This window comes from Solanum stenotomum, chromosome 10 (genome assembly GCF_019186545.1).
Source record: "Solanum stenotomum isolate F172 chromosome 10, ASM1918654v1, whole genome shotgun sequence".
Lineage (NCBI taxonomy): Eukaryota > Viridiplantae > Streptophyta > Magnoliopsida > Solanales > Solanaceae > Solanum > Solanum stenotomum.
This window is the reverse complement of record NC_064291.1, coordinates 28454379-28476573: the sequence shown is the minus strand read 5'-3', so window position 1 is coordinate 28476573 and position 22195 is coordinate 28454379.

Sequence of the window (22195 nt, the reverse complement as noted above, 5' to 3'; positions counted from 1 at the left end):
CAAATTCTTTAATTAGTTCATTTCGTAGACGACCATTACTGGTCATCTATGCCTTATACGACCCCTAAGGCTAGATACCAATTGGAACCTTCTCAGTTCTAATTAACTTGCTTGTGTCCCTTCAACCGGGACTACGACGTCTCGTTCACGTTGAGATACCAATTAGAATCGGGAAATACCAATTGGACTCAACTCATACCACAAGCGACAATAGTAGCTAGCGAGCCCCACAAAACTGCTAATTTCAATCACAGAGCTTGGTCGAACCCAATTCTTAACCACCTCAATCTTTAACTGATGATAACCATACCTCAAATCAATCTTAGAGAAAACCAATGCACCTTGCAATTGGCCAAAAAGTCATCTATCCGAGGCAATGGATACCTGTTCTGAATGGTGATCCTATTCAACTGTCGGTAGTCTATACACAATCCTCTCTTGCTAGTGATGGTGTTACCACTTTTGTTGCTCTAGTCTGGACCATAAAGTGAAGGAGGAAAGATACCAACTTGTATCACCCAGATACCAATTGGATTCAAGTCATACCGTGAATGAGTAGAAAGCAGTGAGTTTATCCTAAAGTCCTATAGCCTTTCGAAGAAAAGTACAGACGTCATCGTACCATTTCGCAAGACTCTACTAGAATCATTTTGGTACAATGAGATCAACGAACCTAGGGCTCTGATACAAACTTTGTCACGACTCAGACCGTCGTGAGTGGCACCCACACTAACCCTCCAGTGGGAGAACCAAAACTATAGCCCAACTAACAAATTTTATGAACACTTGAGGCATTTAAAGATACAGAAGCAGGCTTAAATGCAGAAATTATATACAGTTCCCATAAACTCCAAGGGTTTAAATAAACTATCCAAACTAATGCGAAAGAACAACCCCGAGAACCTGAAAGTCAATGTACCAAAACTCTACTAACAACAGGTCTAAGAATAAGGGGTACAACCCCAAAACTAAACAGAAACCTTAAACAAATAGTTTGAGTCCGAAGAGAGTGGACTTAAACAAGAGAGATCCATGGCAGCTTAAAAGATCTGGCTCACCCTTGAATTCGGTCACTCTCAATAGTCACCTAGCTGAGGTGTATCAATAGCCGCCTGAAGATGCCCTGTAGTCAACAAAGAACAAGCAAGTGTAGTATCAATACACAACCACAGTGTACTGGTATGATCACGCGACTATCCCAATAAGTGAAACATATGCAAGTAACCACAACATTATAAAACAGGCATATACCGAACATATACAATATCAATACCATTACGAGCAACGAACAATTTCACAATTCTCAAATATCACATTTATGTCAAATCAATGGTCCTCTCATGGAACCCAATTCAATGGTCCTCTCATGGAACCCAAACTCAAACTGTTAGCATACTAGAACGTGGTACCTGATCCAATGTTTATGCCAAAATGTGGCAACCGATCCCATATTTATGTCGGAATGTGGCAACCGATCGAATGTTTATGCCGGAACATGGCAACCAATCCAATGTTTATGTCGAAACATGGCAACAGATCCAATGTTTATGCCGGAACGTGGCAACAGATCCAATCAACAAACCACAATCACAATTACAATGTATATTCTCACAATCATATAACAAAAGGTGATTCATGGCATACAATTATTCAATTATCCTCATTTACGATTAGGGTGATAAATAATGCATCATTCGCATACATATATGCATTATAATGAGCAATTACAAACATATATCACACCAACATGAAATCACAACCATCACCTACCTCGAATCCAAGCTTGAATCCCCTAAGGCACTTGAATCTTCCCTTTTCGGATTCTTCATGCTTGTTCGTGGTCTAAAATCATACAATTAATGCAATGATCAATAAACAAGGCTTTATTACCCAGATTATAATCAACATTATCAACCCGAGGCCAACCCAAGATCCCAATACACAAATTAGGACTTTTTCCCACCATCCAAACAGTTAATAAACCCTTCCCCAACAATAATCACCCAAGAAACTAAGTTTTACGGATCGAAAAATAGATTCGGGGAGTGAAACCCTTACCTTTAGCCTTAAGAATGATGGAAAACTGTCAAGAAAACCCATGAGGTCGTTCCTTAGCTCTCAAAGTCGAAAAGTGCAGAATAAAACATTTTCGGGGTTTTATTTCTGACTTAAGTCGCGTTTGTCCCCTTATGGCGGTCGCAACCTGCGATAGCGGCCCTGCCCTAGCGGCACTAATCCTGCTCTTGCGGCTTGCACGGAAACAGTGAACAAAATTAAGAATTCTAAACTCCCATTTCACAACACACCTTCATCCCATGCACTCAGAAAATACTCATTCACGCTAAGATCAGTTTGGGGAGTTCTACTCACCCGAATTCAATTTCGTAAAGTCGTACGAATTTCTTAACTTCCTATGTAACTACTCATGTAATCAAAATCATAAATAAGTCACCTGATTGCTACCAGATTTCCCTACACCTTAATGACTCCGATTTCGTCCAAATTTGGACTAGGTTGGAAAATCTCAAGTTACTACGAAAAAGTTTTCTGACCCCAAGTCTTTCTCCATTGGCTTTTACCTAACGATGGAATCAGGTCATTACATTGACTCACTCAAACTTCAACCTCCTTTTACATAGGATACAAAGATGATGCCTATGAGAAGAATTCCTACACTTCCTCAAGAAATAATTATCATAATATTTTTATGGTTTCCTGTTATGTCATTGAAGCGTTTTCGATGCATTTCTAAATTTTTCGATGCCCTTGTGTTGGATTCAAATTTCACTTATGCTCATCACCGACGTTCTATGATTCGTGATGGTGGAACAAAATTCCTTATAGAAAAAACTGAAAATCTATATGTTGTCATGGTCAATACTTCGATGGACAATGTGTTAATGGTTTGTTCTGCATTTGGAAGCACTACAAGGAGCCTGTTAGAATTTTCAATTCCAGTTCAAGGAAAATGATAGTACTTCCCTAATGGAAAAAAAATCTCACTCAGCTAAATCTCTAAATTACTATTCGCTAGGATATGAACCGGTAGAAAATAAGTACAAAATTTTGATGCACTTACAGAATTCACGTGGGCATATACGAAATTTTATTTCACTTTAAGCATAGACAAAACATGGTGAAAAATTAAAAGCATCAATGGTGTTTTTTTTCCCTTGTTTTACTAAGAAAAGTTGCTCTATTAAAGGAATTATCTATATGTTGAATTACTTGAAGAATTTAAAAGCTGCATTTGATTTAAGAGCTGAAAATTTCAAAATTATTGAATTGGGTAATGATATATGTGACAATAGATTTAGTTATGACTTGATAGAAGTAAAGGGCAAACTAGCATTGCTAGACTATTGTAAATGTTTCACCGGTACAAATGATTTGTGGATTTTTAAAAATTCTGAAAAAGAAGAATGAAAAATTCATGGCATTCATGTTCCTTCGCAGTGGAAAGTTGTGGAAGATATACCGAAACCATTGTATAGTTCTTCTCAAGTACTCGATGGTTCTCATGATGGCTATCTTATATTTATTGTCATGGAGTTTAATATTTTAGCTTGTTACTTTTATGATGTTAAAAAAAAATATAGCAGGAGACATTTGGAAATTTATTGAATTTCCAGAGATGATAGAATTTATGGCATTAATTTTTATGTAGAAAGCCTTTACTTATGCTAAAATAAATAAAAATATTGTTTTATTACTAAGTTTGAACTGATGAACGTCTTATTTTTTCTCCTTTGATATGTTTGCTATTTAATTCTATAAAGTTAGAAGACATTGTTTTTTTTTCTTTTCTTTTTTGAGTCTCTTCAAATGAATATTATTGCCCTTTATATTATAGTAGGCTTTATGTATGTCAAAGTATGTGTTATCAAATAATAAAAACTTTATAAAAAATACTTTTAGAATGGTAATATTTTATCTTTTTCTCTTTTAAAATCTAAATTGAATATAATATTAAATGTGACATGGAATGTCAACTAGAAGAGAAGAAAGCTTTTGTAATATTTAGTATATTTATAAAATAATAATAATAACAGTTGAGCAATTTTACATAATAATAATAATAATAAAGTTTGGACTTTTGGTCTTTTTTTTTTTGTTGATTTGATTGTTAATTCTATAAAGTTAAAAACAATGTTTTTGTGTTTTCTTTTTCGAGTTGCTCCAAATAAAAACAATGTATTTTTCTATCTTTTATACAAGTCTTTATGTATGTCAATGTGTGTCATCAAATTACAAAAAAAATGTTCATAAAAAAATTCTTCTCGAATGGTAATATTTTCTATGTTCTCTTTCCAAATAAGAATATTGTATTTGAATTGAATATAGTGTTTAATGTGCATGATATGTCAATTAAAAGAGAAGAAAGTTTTTTTTTGTTGTTTTGTATATTTCGAGGAAAAAAAACAATAATTAAGTGATTTTATAATTTTAAAAAGTCAAATATAATTTTAATTGGTAGACAATTTCAGAAATATAATTGACTATTTAGGAAATTAACTCAATCATAACATTACTTGCTTATAATGTTTGAAATAGTCAAGACTCAAGAGTCTACAAATTGGAAAAACATTATTCATTTGCTCTTATAGACAAATAATTAATTTTCTACAGTTTTGAATGTATTGATTTAATTAGTTTTTTTTTTTACTTTTAATTAGTTTTTCTTGTAATCCTTTTTAGTCCATTTCGTATAGAATATTTTTTTTCTTTTTCTACAAGTGATCTTTAATTTTGACAGTTTTACATGGTATATTAATTAAAACTGTATTTTTATATAATATACATATCTTTCATTGCTGATCATATGATTCAAAAATCTTATTTACTTTATTAAAATTCCTATCAAGTCAAATAAAAAGAAGAAGAAGCTATTTTAAATCAGATCAACTCAATATTGAGCTATATTAATTAAATATAATGTTGGTAGTTAAATTCAAATAAGACATTCAATAAGGAAAAAATTTCCCTACTTGTAAAAGCTTGCAAAGAGTTTGACTACCTCAGTCTTTCAGCTTCCTTCTCATAGGATACAAAGATGAACCGTATGAAAAAAGTTCCTAGAATTTTCGAAGAAATAATGAGCGAAATATTTTTATGGCTTCATGTTATGTCATTGATGCGCTTTAGATGCATTTCTATTTTTTTTAATGCCCATGTGTTGAATTCAAATTTCACTTATGCTCATCACAGACACTCTATGACTAGCAATGGTGGAACAAAATTTCTTATTGGAAAATAGAGAATTTATAATGCCATAGCTAAAGAAGTAAAGTTCAATAACTGAATTTCTTATTAGTTCTACATTTACTTAAATAAATTGGACTTCTAATTAATTTTACTGTTTATCTAGATAGTTAATTATATTTTAATTTAGTGTAGAGGTAAAATTGTAATTTAACTTTGCACTTTAAAGCTTCTCGTATCAATCTTTATATATATATATATATATATATATATATATATATATATATATATATAATAAAAATATTTATCTCACAAAAAATAACAATTATGTAAATAATAAAAGTTAAACTAATACACCCTTCCACCCGGCGTCATTATAAATCATATGAACTCTTCTTCGATTAAACTACATAAATATTAAAAAAGAAGTAATAAGTGAAACGAAAGAGAATTGTTTATGTAGTAGTAACTATTTTGAAGCAAACTTCCTAACAATCTCAATCACATAAATATCATTGTAAATAAAATCATTTTTATGTATTGAGCATCAACAAAATGACTCGTGACAATTTTATGACTCATGAAAAGTTCAATAATTTTAAAAAAACATATTCAGAAGCATATATTTGCATCGCAAGAGAAATTATTAAAAAAAACAAATGAATTTAAACTACTTGCACGTTATCAGCAGGGGTGGAGCTACAACTTAGTAAGGGTGGTCAGCTTAACACCATTCGTTAGAAATTTATACTGTGTATATAGGTAAAATATTATCTAATATCTGTATATTTAATAAATTGAACACCCTTATATGCAACACAGATTGGTAGACTGGCGGTAAGTGTGCTAGTTTAAGTCTTTGAGGTCCGCAGTTTGATCCTCACTAGGTGTGTTTCTTTTCACACAATATTTTTACCGTGCTAATTTAGGTCTTTGAGGTCGGTGGTTTGATCCTCATTAGCTGCGTTTTTTAACACAATATTTTTTAAACCAGAAATAGCCCCCCCTATATCCTTTTTTTTTACCCTCCCTAGGAGCTCCCACCCCTTTTGCTCCCTTGGTGACTCAAACTCACAATCTTCAGGTTGGAAGTGAGGGGTGCTTACCATCCGAGCAACTCCCTCTCGTCAGTCGCCCATATATCTTCTTTACGTTTCTAGCATTAAATTTTGATTAACCTAATAATTAACCTTAAATTTTGATTAACCTAATAATTAAGATTTTATTATTTTCTTTATATTTCCGATCTATATTAAGTGAATTATTTGATATAACACACTCTTAAAGAAATTATTTCTAAAGATAAAATTAAAAATTATTATCCACTATTATATTTTGATTATTTATAAACTATTCTTTTAGAAAATGTAAAATAGTTAAGAACGTTATTAAAAGAAAAGATAAATATGGGAAAAAAAGTTTCAACAATTCTCATGAACCTTGAAACATTCATTTATTTTGGATAATGAAAAAAGTCTCAACAATTCACTTAATATGAACTAGAGGGAGTATATTCAACTAATATCTAAAATTATTTTTGTTGACCTTTCTCCATTAGTTTTGATTTATACCATTGATAGTTTTATAATTTTATGTTTCCTTATATATAAAAAAAAAGTTTATGTATGATTTAGTTAATTAGTAATATGCAATTTAGTTTTAAAATTTGGGTGCACCCACTCATCAGAAAAAAAAAAATCTTATGCACCCACTCCACTAAAAAAAAGTATCGTCTCTTTTAAAGTTTGAACACCCTTGGCGAAATTTCTGGCTCCGCCACAGTTTATCATATACTGGAACATTACACACTACTATATATATTAAGCAAAAAAAAAGGAAAAACAATTATTGTATCACCAAATATAATTTCCTCGAGTACTCGAGGTTTTGGAATATACCCTCTTAGGATATAATGATTTACTTTATCAGAATAGTCAAGGGCGGATCTACTAAGACCCAAGGAGTGTCACGTGACACGACTTTGTCGGAAAAATTCGCTATATATATATATATATATTATATATATAATAGACAACAGCAAAATCAATATATAAAATAAAGTGATAACTCTTAACGTTAACTTCCCGCAGTACAGTTGGTTTGGATCGTATCTATATCGCCTGAGGGTATGGGATCGAATCCTTACAGCCTCATTTTTTTAATACAATTTTACTAACTTTTGTTATTTCGTGATTCTTTCTTTCTTTCTTCTTTTGTTTTTTCTTTTCTTCTTTTGCCTTTGTATTTTTTTCTTCTGTTTTATATAAAAATATGTTTAGCACTATTTTATATATAAAGTTAGCACTATTAATTGTTGGTTACAATTTATTTTCATAACGAAAACTTGTCTAGTTTGTTATAAAATAACTAGTTAACAAACTAATATTAATAACCTAAAATAATAAGAAGAACAATCCAAGAGAGAGCATAATATATTTCAAACTTTTCTTATATCCTTCTTTAGTGAATGAAAGTAATGGCTATATATATAGCCAATTAGTAACATACAAACTAACACTTGGCCATTAGGAAGTTATCCACTTGGCCAAGTGATGACACCTCAAAAATGGGTGGCCCCACATGGCATCATTTTAGTATAGCAAGTGATGACACTTAAAGGGTGGCCCACATGGCATCCATTTAGTTTTACAACACTCTCCATTGGATGTCCATGTAAAAGAAAAGTTGAAGGAACAAGAATATACATAGACATTCATAATACGCATTGATTGCTGCCTTATTAAAAACCTTTCTAGGAAATCCCAATGAGACAATACCTAGACTAAGGAAAAAAGAGTGCAACACGTATTTTACTCCCCCTGATAAAGACCACGATTCCGATTCTTAAGTCTTCGCATTCCAATCTAGTGCACAATTTTCTCAAGAGTTGAGGCTGGTAAAGATTTGGTGAATAAATCTGTTGGATTATCACTTGAACGAATTTGTTGTATATCAATATCACTGTTCTTCTGTAGATCATGTGTGAAACATAATTCTAGTGAAATATGTTTCGTTCCATCTCCTTTTATGAAGCCTCCTCTTAGTTGAGCTATGCATGCAACATTGTCTTCAAAGAGCACTGTGGGTACCTTGACATCACACTTCAAACCACATCTTTCTTTGATGAAATGTATCACTGATCTCAATCATACACATTCTCTACTTGCTTCATGAATAGCTATTATCTCAGCATGATTTGAAGAAGTAGCGACAATGGACAGCTTCGTAGATCGCCATGATATAGCAGTACCTCCGTATGTGAATAGGTAGCCTGTTTGAGATCGAGCTTTATGTGGGTCAGATAAATAACCTGCATCTGCATGACCAACAAGACCTGTACTATCTTTGTTAGTATAAAAATGACCGATATCACTAGTTCCCTTTAGATATCGCAATATATGTTTAATTTCATTCCAATATCTTCGTGTAGGGGAAGAACTATATCTTGCTAATAAATTAACAAAAAATGCTATGTCAGGTCTCGTAGCATTAGCAAGATACATAAGTGCACCAATTGCACTAAGATAAGGTACTTCAGGACCAAGAGGTTCCTCAGTCTCTTCTTGAGGTCGGAATGGGTCTTTACTCACTTCAAGTGATCGTACAACCATTGGAGTACTTAATGGATGTGCTTTATCCATGTAAAATCTTTTCAAGATTTTCTCAGTGTAGGCAGATTGATGGATGAAGACCCCGTCTGCTAAATGTTCAATTTGTAGACCAAGACAAAGTTTTGTCTTTCCAAGGTCTTTCATCTTAAATTCTTTCTTTAGATATTCAATTGCCTTTTGGACCTCTTCTGGAGTTCCAATGAGATTAATGTCATCAACATAAACAGCAAGAATAACAAACCCTGATGTTGTTTTCTTAATAAAAATACAAGGACAAATGACATCATTTATATAATCTTGTCTTATCAAGTACTCACTGAGGCGATTATACCACATGCGTCTCGATTGTTTTAAGCCGTATAATGACTTTTGTAATCTGATTGAACACATTTCCTGAATTTTTGAACTATATGCTTCAGGCATTTTAAGTTCTTCTGGAATTTTCATATAAATTTCATTATCAAGTGAACCGTAAAGATAAGTTGTAACCACATCCATCAGATGTATTTCAAGGTTTTCATAAACAGCTAAACTGATGAGATATAGAAAAGTTATTGCATCCATAACTAGTGAATATGTTTCTTCATAGTCGACACTAGGTCGTTAAGAGAATCCTTGTGCAACAAGGCGTGCCTTGTATCTTACAATTTCAGTTCTATCATTTCTTTTTTGCACAAAAACCCATTTTTAGCCACTAGATTTTACACCGTTTCGGGTTTGGACTACAGGTCCAAAAACCTCACGTTTAGCAAGTGAGTTCAATTCTGATTGAATTGTCTCTTGCCATTTTAGCCAATCACATCTTCGTCGACATTCTTACAAATAAGGGTTCAGGATCCTCACTGTCTTGCATAATGTTAAGTGCAACATTATATGCGAAAACATTATCAACTATGGTTTTTGATCGATCTAAACTTATCCCATCACCCGTAGAACTTATTGAAAGTTCTACATTCACTTGAGTCTCGGGTTCACTGATTTCTTCAAGAATATCAGGATTAATCAGATCTTGAATCTCTTCGTGGGATTCTTTTGTAGTATCATTTTTTTGTATTTCTTTTTCTAGGATTTGTATCCTTTTAACCCAATGGTCTGTCACGCTTCAAGTGTGTTTGTGATTCAGAAGCAATGACACTTGTAGATGGTCCTTTTGGGACGTCAATCCAGATAGGCACATTTACTGCAGGAGTATGTGACTTTGTTATCCTTTTCAAATCAGTAAATGCGTCTGACATTTGAATTGCTATGTTTTGCAAATGGATGATCTTCTGGACCTCCTGTTCACACATAGGGGAACGTGGATCAAAATGAGATAATGATGAAACTTTCCATGCAATTTCACTTTTAAGTTCCTTTTTCTCTCTCCCTAATTGCGGACAATTTATTTCATCAAATCGACAGTCTGCAAATCTTACAGTAAATAAATCTCCCGTCAATGGCTCAAGGTAGCGAATTATGGAGGGTGAATCGAATCCAACATATATGCCTAACCTTCTTTGGGGGCCATCTTAGTGCGCTAAGGTGGTGCTACTGGCACATATACAACACATCCAAAAATTAGTAGATGAGCAATATTTGGTTTATGACCAAATACTAGTTATGATGGAGAGTATTTATTATAACTAGTTGGTCTAAGACAAACAAGTGTTGATGCATGTAAGATAGCATGACCCCATACGGTAATGGGCGATTTCGTTTTCATAAGTAATGGTTTTGCTATCAATTGTAAGCGCTTAATAAATGACTCAGTAAGGCCATTTTGAGTATGAACATGAGCTACATGATGTTCAACTTTTATCCCTATTGATAAGCAATAATCATTAAAAGCTTGGGATGTAAATTCTCCAGCATTATCAAGGAGAATTGCTTTAATGGGATAATCTGGAAATTGCGCCGTTAATCTTATTATTTGTGCCAATAATTTTGTAAACTCCAGGTTGCGAGATGATAAGAGGCAAACATGAGACCATCTTGAAGATGCATCTATTAGGATCATAAAATATCTAAACAACCCACTAGATGGGTGAATAGGTCCACAAATATCCCTATGTATACGTTCTAAAAGTTGAGGAGATTCAATGTTAATCTTCATTGGTGATGGCCTAGTAATCAATTTACCCTGACAACAAGCAGCACATGAAAATTCATCACTCGTAAGAATCTTCAGGTTCTTTAATGGATGTCCATTTGAGTTTTCAATGATTCGTCTCATCATTATTGATCCAAGATGACCTATTCGGTCATGCCAACGCACAAAAGTTTTTAAGTCAGTAAACTTCTGGTTTATGATAGAATGTGCTTCAGCTATACTTATTTTTGCATAATATAAGCAGAAGATAAAGTTGATAATTTCTCTAACACATATTTCTGGTCTGAGACAATCTTGGTAATACCAAGGTATTCAACATTCATTTCATTTATTGTCTTAACATGATATTCATTTTGGCGAATATCTTTAAAACTTAACAGGTTTCTTGAGATTTAGAAGAGAACAATGCATCTTCTATAACAAGTTTTGTCCCCTTAGGCAGAAATATAGTAGCTCTTCCGGAGCCTTTTATTAAGTTCGAATTACCAGAAATTGTAGTAACATTTGCTTTTCTTCTAAGCAAGTAAGAGAAGTATTTCTCATCTTTGAATATGGCGTGTGTTGTTCCACTATCAATTACACAAATATCTTCATGATTGATCATTGATCCAAACGAAGTTTGGGGCAAAATCCAAATTTTCTTCAAAAACAGATATAAACAAAGTAAAATATTACTACTAAACATGGATATTATACAAACATTATTTATTTACAGAGATTAGAAAAGCATAAACACACGAACTAATACAAACAAACAGAAAAGGAAATTATCTAGATTATTGCGGGCTCGTCACTGATCATTTTTCCTTCAGGGAATACAAAGAAATTAGCTACATCCAGATGCATAGACTCAACATTATCTTCAGAGATTAAATATTAAATAGTTCTTCCACAGAAAATTAATGATATACTTCTAATATTGTACATTTATGTATTTACATATGACCAAGAAAAAGTGAAATATATTGTATCCTCACACTCCTCCTTAGGCGATTGTCCCTGATAGTAAGAAAAACATATGATCATTCTCATAATCTAATGTTAATAGATAAAGGGGTGACCATAGTAATATTGAAATAAAAGAATGAAAAACACATTTCGGAGAGTAAAATTATTGCATTAAGCAATGCATATACTAGAGTTACTAAAGAACTTCAACAAACAGATGTTAAGGACTTGTATACCTAAGGACAAATATCCTCAAGGAATTCAACAAACTATCTGGCTTTTCTATTTGTGAACTAGGTTGATTTTCCAACTACTGAGCAATGTTTTAGTTTCTCAAATAATATTTTTTAAGTTTTCAAAAGTATTTCTTTCTTTGATAAAATGTGAATAGGTAAATAGTTATGATCAACACTCATACCCAAATCTATAAAACTAATATTGAGGCAATAAATGCTTTTTATATGGGAAGAAAAATAATTCCAATTCACCTTCAAAGTTCCATTTTACCCAATATGTAGAAGAAATGAAGCCATAGCACATACTTTTAGTCTGAGATTCCTTCAATTCAGCTAGTTATAGTAGCAAAGGCAAAGAAAACTAGTGCACTCATCAATAATTATACAATAGAACTGAACAATACAACAAATATAGAGATGATTATGAAAAAGAAAAGATTGTTAAGAAAGATTTGACAATTCTGAACAGATACTGAAACACAAATTTATCTTTTGTGACATAGTTGATTTAGAACGCTTCCCTAATGATGCAAAAAAGATTTAACATTCTTCTTTGTGTGTTATTATTTACTCTACTGTTACATGTGTTATAAGAGTTGGATTTGTTGATTTGTAGTGCTTAAGAGTTTAAGTGTTAATCATGTTTCATTTGATTTTTTAATTGACTAGTTCATTGAGATATCTAATCTAGGAAGCTTGAACCAACTTTTAGTATACACTCCATTTGAGAATGATGTAGAAATTGCACGCCTTACATAGTTTAATTCCGAGCCATATATTTTTGGTCTTATCATTAGAAAGGTATTTTCTTCAACCACAAGGTGCAAGTGTTGTAGCTGCCCACCCCTTCCCCTGTATCCCCTTTCTGTTCCTAAGCGAAATTATCTATCATGTTGCATATTTAAACTACTTGCTTCCACTTTGTGATTTTCTCTGTGATCATATAATAGAAGTATTCACTTTTAATCTTCACCAATATATTTCTACATGAACCTGATTGTTGACCTCATATTTTTTCCTACTTTAACAATCACCAACTAAGGAGTAGTTCACAATTACAAATCCTCAAGTCCTTCTGCCTAATATAATGCAAGCACAATACCGAAGGCAACATATGCTTAATTTGGTTAAATAACAATCTACATGAACTACTTTATATATATATATATATATATAGGAATTTAGGTAAGGTACTTATGTGCAACACTAAACTTCGACTTTCGAGTTGATTGGACATGCAATTCCTCGTCTCATCAAAGGAAGGATAGCATGTTGAACTCATCATCTATTTTGGCTGATCATTTGTTAGGGTCGACAACCTCAAGGAAGGGTAGCATGTTGAACTCATTATGGTCAAGTATGTGATTATGATCATACAAGGAAAAAGAATTAAATTTCACACACTAAGGAAATTAGAACTAAAGCAAATTAAACACTTATGTAGAAAATAAATAAAGACAAGATTACTAATCTTAAAAGATAACCATATGAAAGGAAAATCAACTTTGAATCTCATAAAATGAAAAGTTGAACCAAATGAGTTTGAAAGATTGAACTAAGTCGAGACTCATTAGTCTTTATCCATATTTTCGCAGTAAAAAGTGATGCAAATAACAAACATTTTCAAACTCAACATCATGAAGGATAGCAAAACTGATTTTCTAAAACGTAGGTGCTAGAAGCATTTGTGAACCCTTAGTAATTTGAGAGATTTATGTATGATGGAAAGGAACAACTAGGTGAAAGGGTCAAAATGTTGAACATGGTAGATTCATTTATTATTTTCAGAAGTACACATACTCTTAAAATTTAAACAGAGTCCAGCCACTTCAACAAGAATATATACACATTGATCTGTATCAAAAAGAATATACACACATTGCTAGAAGAAAATTATGCTTCACTTAACTAATGATTGGAATGGAAATAGAATTTTAAGGTAAAAGAGGCAATGGTATATATTTTACACACGTACGACTGAAAATGAATAAACATCCATTTCCTAAAATTGAATTAAACTAGCTCATGTCAAATTTAAATAAGTAGACAATAGAACTAGAAAAATAATCGAAAATGGTACAAGCAAGAGCAGTATATGTGAACTTATTGAAACTAAGAGAACTAACCATTCTTATCTAAAAGCAAAAAAAAAAATCCTTTAAACTAAGGAAAGACAAAATTTAAACATACAAGAAAAAAGCAATGAAAGAATGTAAACAAAAATATCTATGCTTATTTAAGCAATATAGACAGGAAATTAAAGACTACAAGCAAAAGTTACCTTGTGCAGAGCAGCGATTGGTACTGAATTGAGTCGATGAACGATTTCACCACCGGTTGATGGAAATCTCACTCAAAAGAAGAACAAGAACAAAATTAGATTTTTAGGAGTTCAAAAACATACCCACAATTTGTAAGCTTAAAATCAGAATTCCTTAGCCTCAAATGCTTCTGTTCAAATTCCCGAAACCCTTTCCTCATAAAATTTGTACTAGTTTCGTCCTAGTGAGTGAAGAAATTTGAAAACAAACATGAAAAAAAAGTATTACCATTAGTGGACGATTAGGGTCTGGAAATCGTCTGATTCTTATCCTAAAGTAACTCAATGAAGGAATTATGAGTACGATTTTTGTGTAAAGGATGGCTGCGCAAATCTTTGGGGGTTAGGGTTCTTTGGTTAATGAGTGTTGGTTGAAGAATGGAGGAGAGAAGAGTTTGAGCGGTTTCTTGGGCCCAATTGAGGTTAAAAAGAGGGCTGAAATTGTATTTAAAAAAAGGGTTTTATCCTGTAATGTAAAAACATAGTTAAATTAAAAATTATTTTGCAATAAATTAAACTGATTCAAAGAAAACATCAAGACGTTCAAATATTACTATAAATTAATTAAGCTTTGTAAAATCATTATTTGCACATGGGGAATAATTATCGTAATTAAATTGCAAATAACTTTAAATTGACAATTTAAAATAGAATAAAATATTTGTTTCAATTGATTTTTAAAAATTAATATTTAACAATAATAAAGATATATATATATATATATATATATATATATATACATATATATTATGGTATTTTGCCGTATGAAATGACAAAATAGTACTAAAATATTTAGTTTTGACTATGTATAATAAGTATTTTTACCATGTTTGAAATTTAAGAAGTTTGGTCAATTAATTAAAAATATGGAGGGTTAAAATTGGGTGTTAACACATGATACGTTCAATCTCTTATTTTGTAAATGTTAAAATGATAGTTTTTTTTTACGGAATATATACTTATTGGTCAAGTATTTTTAGAAAATTGTGTCACAATTCTAAATTCTAAATTTGAAATCATACGTTTTAAAATATTTGGTATTTCAAATCATGGTTTGAATTTAAAATTTTGTGTAGACATCATAAACAAACGTTGATTTCAAATCAAAACTAAAAATTCATATAACAAGCAAAATTAATAAAATAATTATTTACAGTAGTTAATAAAATTCAAATTTATATACTACGTACACAGATAACAAGCAAACGATTTTTTAGCGACAATCAAAGGCTGCCACAAAATTATCTTCCTATTTAGTGGCGACTTGGTCGCTATGAAAGGAACATTAGTAGCGATCGTTTATCGGTCGCCACAAATAGTTTTTCAATAGCATGCTTTCACAAAGATAAATATATATTTTGTGGCGACTTCAGTATAGTCGCTACTAATAATGACATTATTTATGGCGACTTTTAGGGTCGTCACTAACACTAGCACATTCTGTGGCAACCTTATTAAGTCGCCACAAAAAGTCTAATTTTACTGGCAACAACATATGTCGCCACTAAAGGTCGCTGCAATAAGTCAGATTTCTTGTAGTGACTTCAGGGAGTGGCATAGAACCAACGGATCGACTTTCATGATTTTTTATCAATAGGTCGTTATGTCGTTCAACAATAAGCAGATGTGAAAGTAATTTAGAATATTTTTTAAAACTCATTTCTCGATATTACTGCTGCAGGAGCATACTCGAGGCAGGAAATGTGGAGTATGTTTTCTCAAGCTTATCATGTTCAGTGACCTCTTCTCCGCATAAATTTAACTGTGATATAATTCTATACATGGAAGAATTATATTCAGTTATACTTTTAAAGTCTAGTAACCTCAGATTGAACAAATCATGACGCGCCTGTGGAAGAATGACCAACTTCAGGTGGTCATATCTGTCTTTTAAATTATTCCACAATATAAGGGGGGTTTTAATAGTGAGGTATTGCATTTTCAATCCCTCGTCAAGATGGTGGCGTAGAAATATCATAGCTTTAGCCTGATCTTGGCTGGATGCCTGATTATTATCTTTGATGGTGTCTACCAGACCCATCGCATCCAGGTGGATTTCAGCGTCTAGTATCCATGATGAGTATCCTTTGCCCGATATATCCAAGGAAACAAATTCAAGTTTAGAAATATTAGACAATTTTTAGAAAAATAAAATTCTTACCCTTTTTACCTATTTGGAGTAGCTCAAGTTGGCAGAATCTCGTATTGATAACGTGTTATAAAATAACTAGCTAACAAACTAATATTAATAAACTAAAATAATAAGAAGAACAAACCAAGGGAGAGCATAATATATTCCAAACTTTTCTTATATCCTTCTTTAGTGAATGAAAGAAATGGCTATATATATAGCCAATTAGTAACATACAAACAAACACTTGACCATTAGGAAGTTATCCACTTGGCCAAGTGATGACACTTCAAAAATGGGTGGCCCCACATGGAATCATTTTAGTATAGCAAGTGATGACACTAAAAGAGTTACCCACATGCCATCCATTTAGTTTTACAACATAGTTAAAGTTATAATGTTTTCTTTATTTTTACTTTTTGGAAAAGGTATAGTATTAATATACGTGAATATATATATATGGTGTTATAGTGTTTATTATTTTTTAAAGGTGGCACCCCTTACAAAAAATCCTGCGTACTCCTTTGACAATAGTGGTACCTCAAATTTCACTGATCTTCAAACTGACTCAACGATAATAAATCACACGAAAAAATTTAAATTTCAAGAAGAAGATTAGAAAAATTTTGTAGTTGAAAATGAGAGGAAATCCCTCTATTTATACCAACAAAGCATAGTATGATCATGTATTTATTGTACCTTATTTGAAAAGTCATGATCCTTTGGAAAAGTGACAATACTTTGAAAAAACCACAACTTATCGAATAATTCAAACTCTTTGGAAAAGTCATGACTCATCTGAAAGTCACAATCCTTTGGATAAGTCATAACTTATCGGAAAAGTCACAACTTTTTTGGAAAAGTCATAACTTTTTTGGAAAAGTCATAACTCATCCGAAAAGTCACAAGCCTTTGAAAAAGTCACAATTTATCAGACAAGCCACAATCCTTGAAAAAAGTCAGAACTTATCCGAAAAGTCACAATCTTTCAAAAGAATATTTTCTATTCAAATAGATATGTAGATGAGTGTTTTAAGTTAGGGGGATTATAGTAATTGAACATTCAAGTTAGGAGTTTATGCTTTTAAGATAGTGTATGCATGTATATGTATATATATATACAAATTTTAAATATCCTTTATGAAAGTTTTTGCTGTATGCCACCAAAAGAAACATGATTTCTTTGTTTAAAGTCAAAAGGGAAACGATCTGTTTTTCCAGTGCCAGCCGCCAGGAGTTGTATTATTGGGACAATTTAGAATCTTAAGAATCTGACATAATAACTATAGTTTACAAGGTCACATCCTTGGCACATGCATTGTATTGCCCATATGAATGGACTTATTTTGAAGTGTTTTTTGAGTCAAATTGTAGCTTTTACCTATTTTTATAGTATTTGCGTAAAAATAAATATAAAACAATGAATCATTTGTTTTTAAATAAAATAAAATAAGTTATAAGTTACAATTTCTAATTTATGTCTATATGAATACCGTTTAATTAATAAGAAAAACAAATTTATGCCTTTTGGCTTACCCGGCCAAATTACAAATGTATCCAAATAGATTCTTATTCTAAAAACGTGGTAGAAAACATAAAACAAAACTTAAGCATTGGCATGAAATATACTTATAACCACCTTTCTTGTTTAGTTCATTCCCAATTTGTGTGACTATTCTGAGTAAGATGATTTATGGTCATACAAATATTATAACTTGTTTTAGATCGAAGTTTTAAAAGTGTTTCTTTATTTTTGAAACTCTATGTCAACTAAAATAATATCACATAAATTAGAGCGGAGGGACTTTGACAAATTTAAAAGTATTGCTTACGTGGAAATAATCTTTTAAGCAATTTTTTTTTTTAAAAAAATAAGAAGTGATTCATTCCAGTTAAGCTAAATTTATAAAGGGTCAGTATAATGGTTGATTAGAATAAATAGATTTTTATTTTTAATAAATTGGCTTATGAAAAAAAAGTCATGTCAATAATATTTACTGAAAATATCGATCATTTGAATTAGTTGAGTGACTTTTTAGATGAAATGACAATAGTTCAGAGTAATTTTTCTATTAAAAATAAAGTTGAATGACTTTCTATGACAATTATCATAGTTGAGTAAAGTTTGTATTACAAAACAAAGTTCAATAACTTTAAGAAAATAGTCAAAAGCCCCCCAACCTATTACCTAATTACCAACTCTCAATAGTCTAAAACTGAAATTATTACCTCCTAAATGCTAATAAAGACAAAATGAGTGTATTTCGTTTTCTTTTGAGATGGAACTAAAATCAAATATTAAAATTTTATTTTAAATATTTTTTTCATTAATGTATATATTTTAAATATATTTCTTCTATTAAATATATGAATATTTAATTATTATTTTTTCCATAGCAACATGCATCGAATCTCTCAGCCATTCTCCATCACTAAGTTGTTGTCATCGCCACCACCAGAATCCATGGATAATATTTCTCCTTGATAACGTTCAATTACACCCTGCCATTGGAATGTAAGCGTGTCACCACCCAAAAATGGACGTGATGGCACTTCTCTATTCTCACCAAGACAAGTCAGCCTCAACCCAACGAAACAAAAGAAATGCGAAAAGATAAAACCAGAACAAGATAAAAGCAGAAAGTTTATTCTTTCTACTAACATCTCAAAGTCTGGTTGTCAGGTGTACAAGCTCTAATACAAAAGTGCGGAAATGAAATAATTACATAGTCTCAATGTCTTTATTTCTCAAATAGAACGAAGCATAACATAAAGGAAAAGAGGGTCCACCGGGAGGACAAGCGACTACCTCTCATTAGTCCTTTGACAAGCCTCGAAAAGTAGGAGGAGAAAGACGATCACATAATATCGGGCTCGGAACCTACATAAGTGTAGAATCAAGGACTGAGTACCATAACACAATATCCAGCAAACAACCTAATAAACAAAGCAACTACCTGGAAATCAATACTCCTTTCATCCCAACCGACCCTCCTTTAACTACAACCTGCACAAAAATAAGTTTAACCTAACAATTCTGCAATAAACGGCTCACATAGCTCAATAATCACAGTTCAATAGTCACAATTCGACAACCAACACGAAGAAAGTAAGTCAATCTCAAGTATCAAGTAGATTATTCAAACGTATCACACACATCAATCACAATTAACGAATAGGTCAATCATAAGCATGAAAATGCATCAAACCACAAATGATCAACTCTCGCTGGAACCATTTCTCATCAACTTTATGTCAAATCACTAGTCCAAAACCATTTCTCATAGTCTTTATATCAAATCACTATCTAGAACCATTTTCCATCGGCTTTATATCTATTCACTAGCCAGAACCATTTTCCATCAGCTTTATGTCAATTCACTGAACATAATCATTTACCATTGACTTTATATCAATTCACTAGCCGAAACCATTTTTCATCAACTTTATATCAATTCACTAGCCGAAAATGACCTTGACATCATAACCCTCGAATGTCTCGTCATAGTGTTCAACAATCAATGTACATGAGCTGTCACGCCCAAGCCTACACCCTCGGTGGGACTGGTACTCGAGAACCACTGCTGGCCCCAAGTGAACCCTTGACCTGCCTAGACTCTCCGCTGAGGATTTACTCAACATAAATGTACATAAATACAATCTTAAATAAACTGTCTGAATAGAGAAACTGAGAATGTTTAGGAATAACATTCAACTAAGCCAAAGTGGCAACTCAAGTCTTATAGCAAACAACTGAAACGCAAGACTAGAGAACTATAGCTATCTGTCTATGAAGCCTCTAAATACTAAGGGGTATGTCGGGACAAGACCCCCGACCATCCTAACAACTGAAATACATAAAGCAATAAAACAAAACATAACGGAAGGGATCCTTCGAAAAGAAAGGAGGCTAACCAACTAACTCAGAGTGCTCGACTGGATCAACGAGACGCTGGATGCTGATCTTGATTACATATATCTGCATCATAAAATGATGCAGTCCAAATGGCATCAGTACATTGAATGTACGAGCTTGCGAGGGGAAAACTAAACATGACATAAGCTTGAACTGAATTTTGAAAGAAACACTTACCTCAGCTTTACTGAACTCATGCATACTTAACTCAATCAATAAATAAACAACAGTAAAAATGCAGTTTATATAAAGCATTTAAACAATCGTTAACAACTCAATGTATTGAAAAATACAATAACAACTCAACATGTATATATATATATATATATATATATATATAATAAAGAAATATACTTTTGTGGCAATTTCTCTAACCGACAACCATCACTATGAGCTAAGTGATGATACAGCGTCTCGCCCACGTTGCCAAAACTGTCCTATAACTTGCCGGGATATAGAACGCCTCAACTAAGTGGATCCACTAGTCTATGCTAAAAAGCATTAAGGAATCATCTAAAAAGTATGACCCTTTCTACCCACGAGGGCTACATGGTTTATGGAGACTTGAGTTTTTTATGAACTCGTCCCCAAATCGGTGCTCAATACTACTCCCAAAATATGCTCAACTCATATGTTTAAAAACATAACTCTTTTAGTGGTTTGAGATTACTACTTAAAAACTAGCTTAAAAGCTCTCTTGGAAATCAGTGTTTTCTTTCTTGTTTAAATGTGAAAACATTCTAACTCTTGGGAATACTTAGTTCCCGTATTATCTTTTGAAGAAATGAACTTTACTCTTACTCTTACTCAACTCAATGCTTAAGTCTTAAAACAAGTTTGAAAGGTTTGTAAAAGACTTCTTAAAATGACTCGAATAATTCTCAAGACTTGATTCTTAACTCTACCTTGAATTTGAATTATGAATTCAAGGTTATGACTTGTGATAGGAAAGATCTTGTGATGTTTAGGAGTGCTCTTAGATAGTTAAACATGAGAAACGATCAAGAAATCACTATCTAGAAGCAAGTCCGCGATGCGGAGATGCATTTAAATATTTGATCACGAAATTAATTTTTGAAACAGAGGAGTCCACGTCCTCTCCGTGACGCGGAGGTGATTTTTGTGCATTGGAGGAGCAAGTCCGCGACGCAGACTTGCATGCCGAAATCTGTCCTACTTTTTCCTTCTTCATTTTCTCACCCCAGTTCGCCTAAATTCGATTTTTTTTCTCAATTCCTCTTTAGATTCAGATACTCAGTATATGTACACAAGATTCTAACTCAAAACAACTCTTAAAATCGATAAAACTATCTCAAGAAACTTATCAATCCCATCCAAGTTCAAGAATGAAAGCGATTCGAGAACACAACTCAAGAACATCAAAACCTTAATATTTTAGGACAAAAATTACACTGAAATAAACATGTTTGGCGCGTGGGTGAATGAACCCAAAGAAATGTGAACTCACATACCTCGTAGGATTGAATCCTTGGCGAAATCCACAACCAAAATTGCAAGAACTTGACGAATCTTGAACTTTTCTTCTCTTTTCCCCTCTTGAGTTCTTTCTCCAAAACCCTAGCGTGATTTAGTAAATGCATAAACTGAAATTACTCAGTTTAGACCCCAATTAAACTTCTATAAGCGAAATAAATTAATTGGGTATGGAAAAGAACATAATACCCTCCTAAAATCCAGTTTTGACTTTCCTTATCTAGACAACCCGACTCCAAATGGGCATA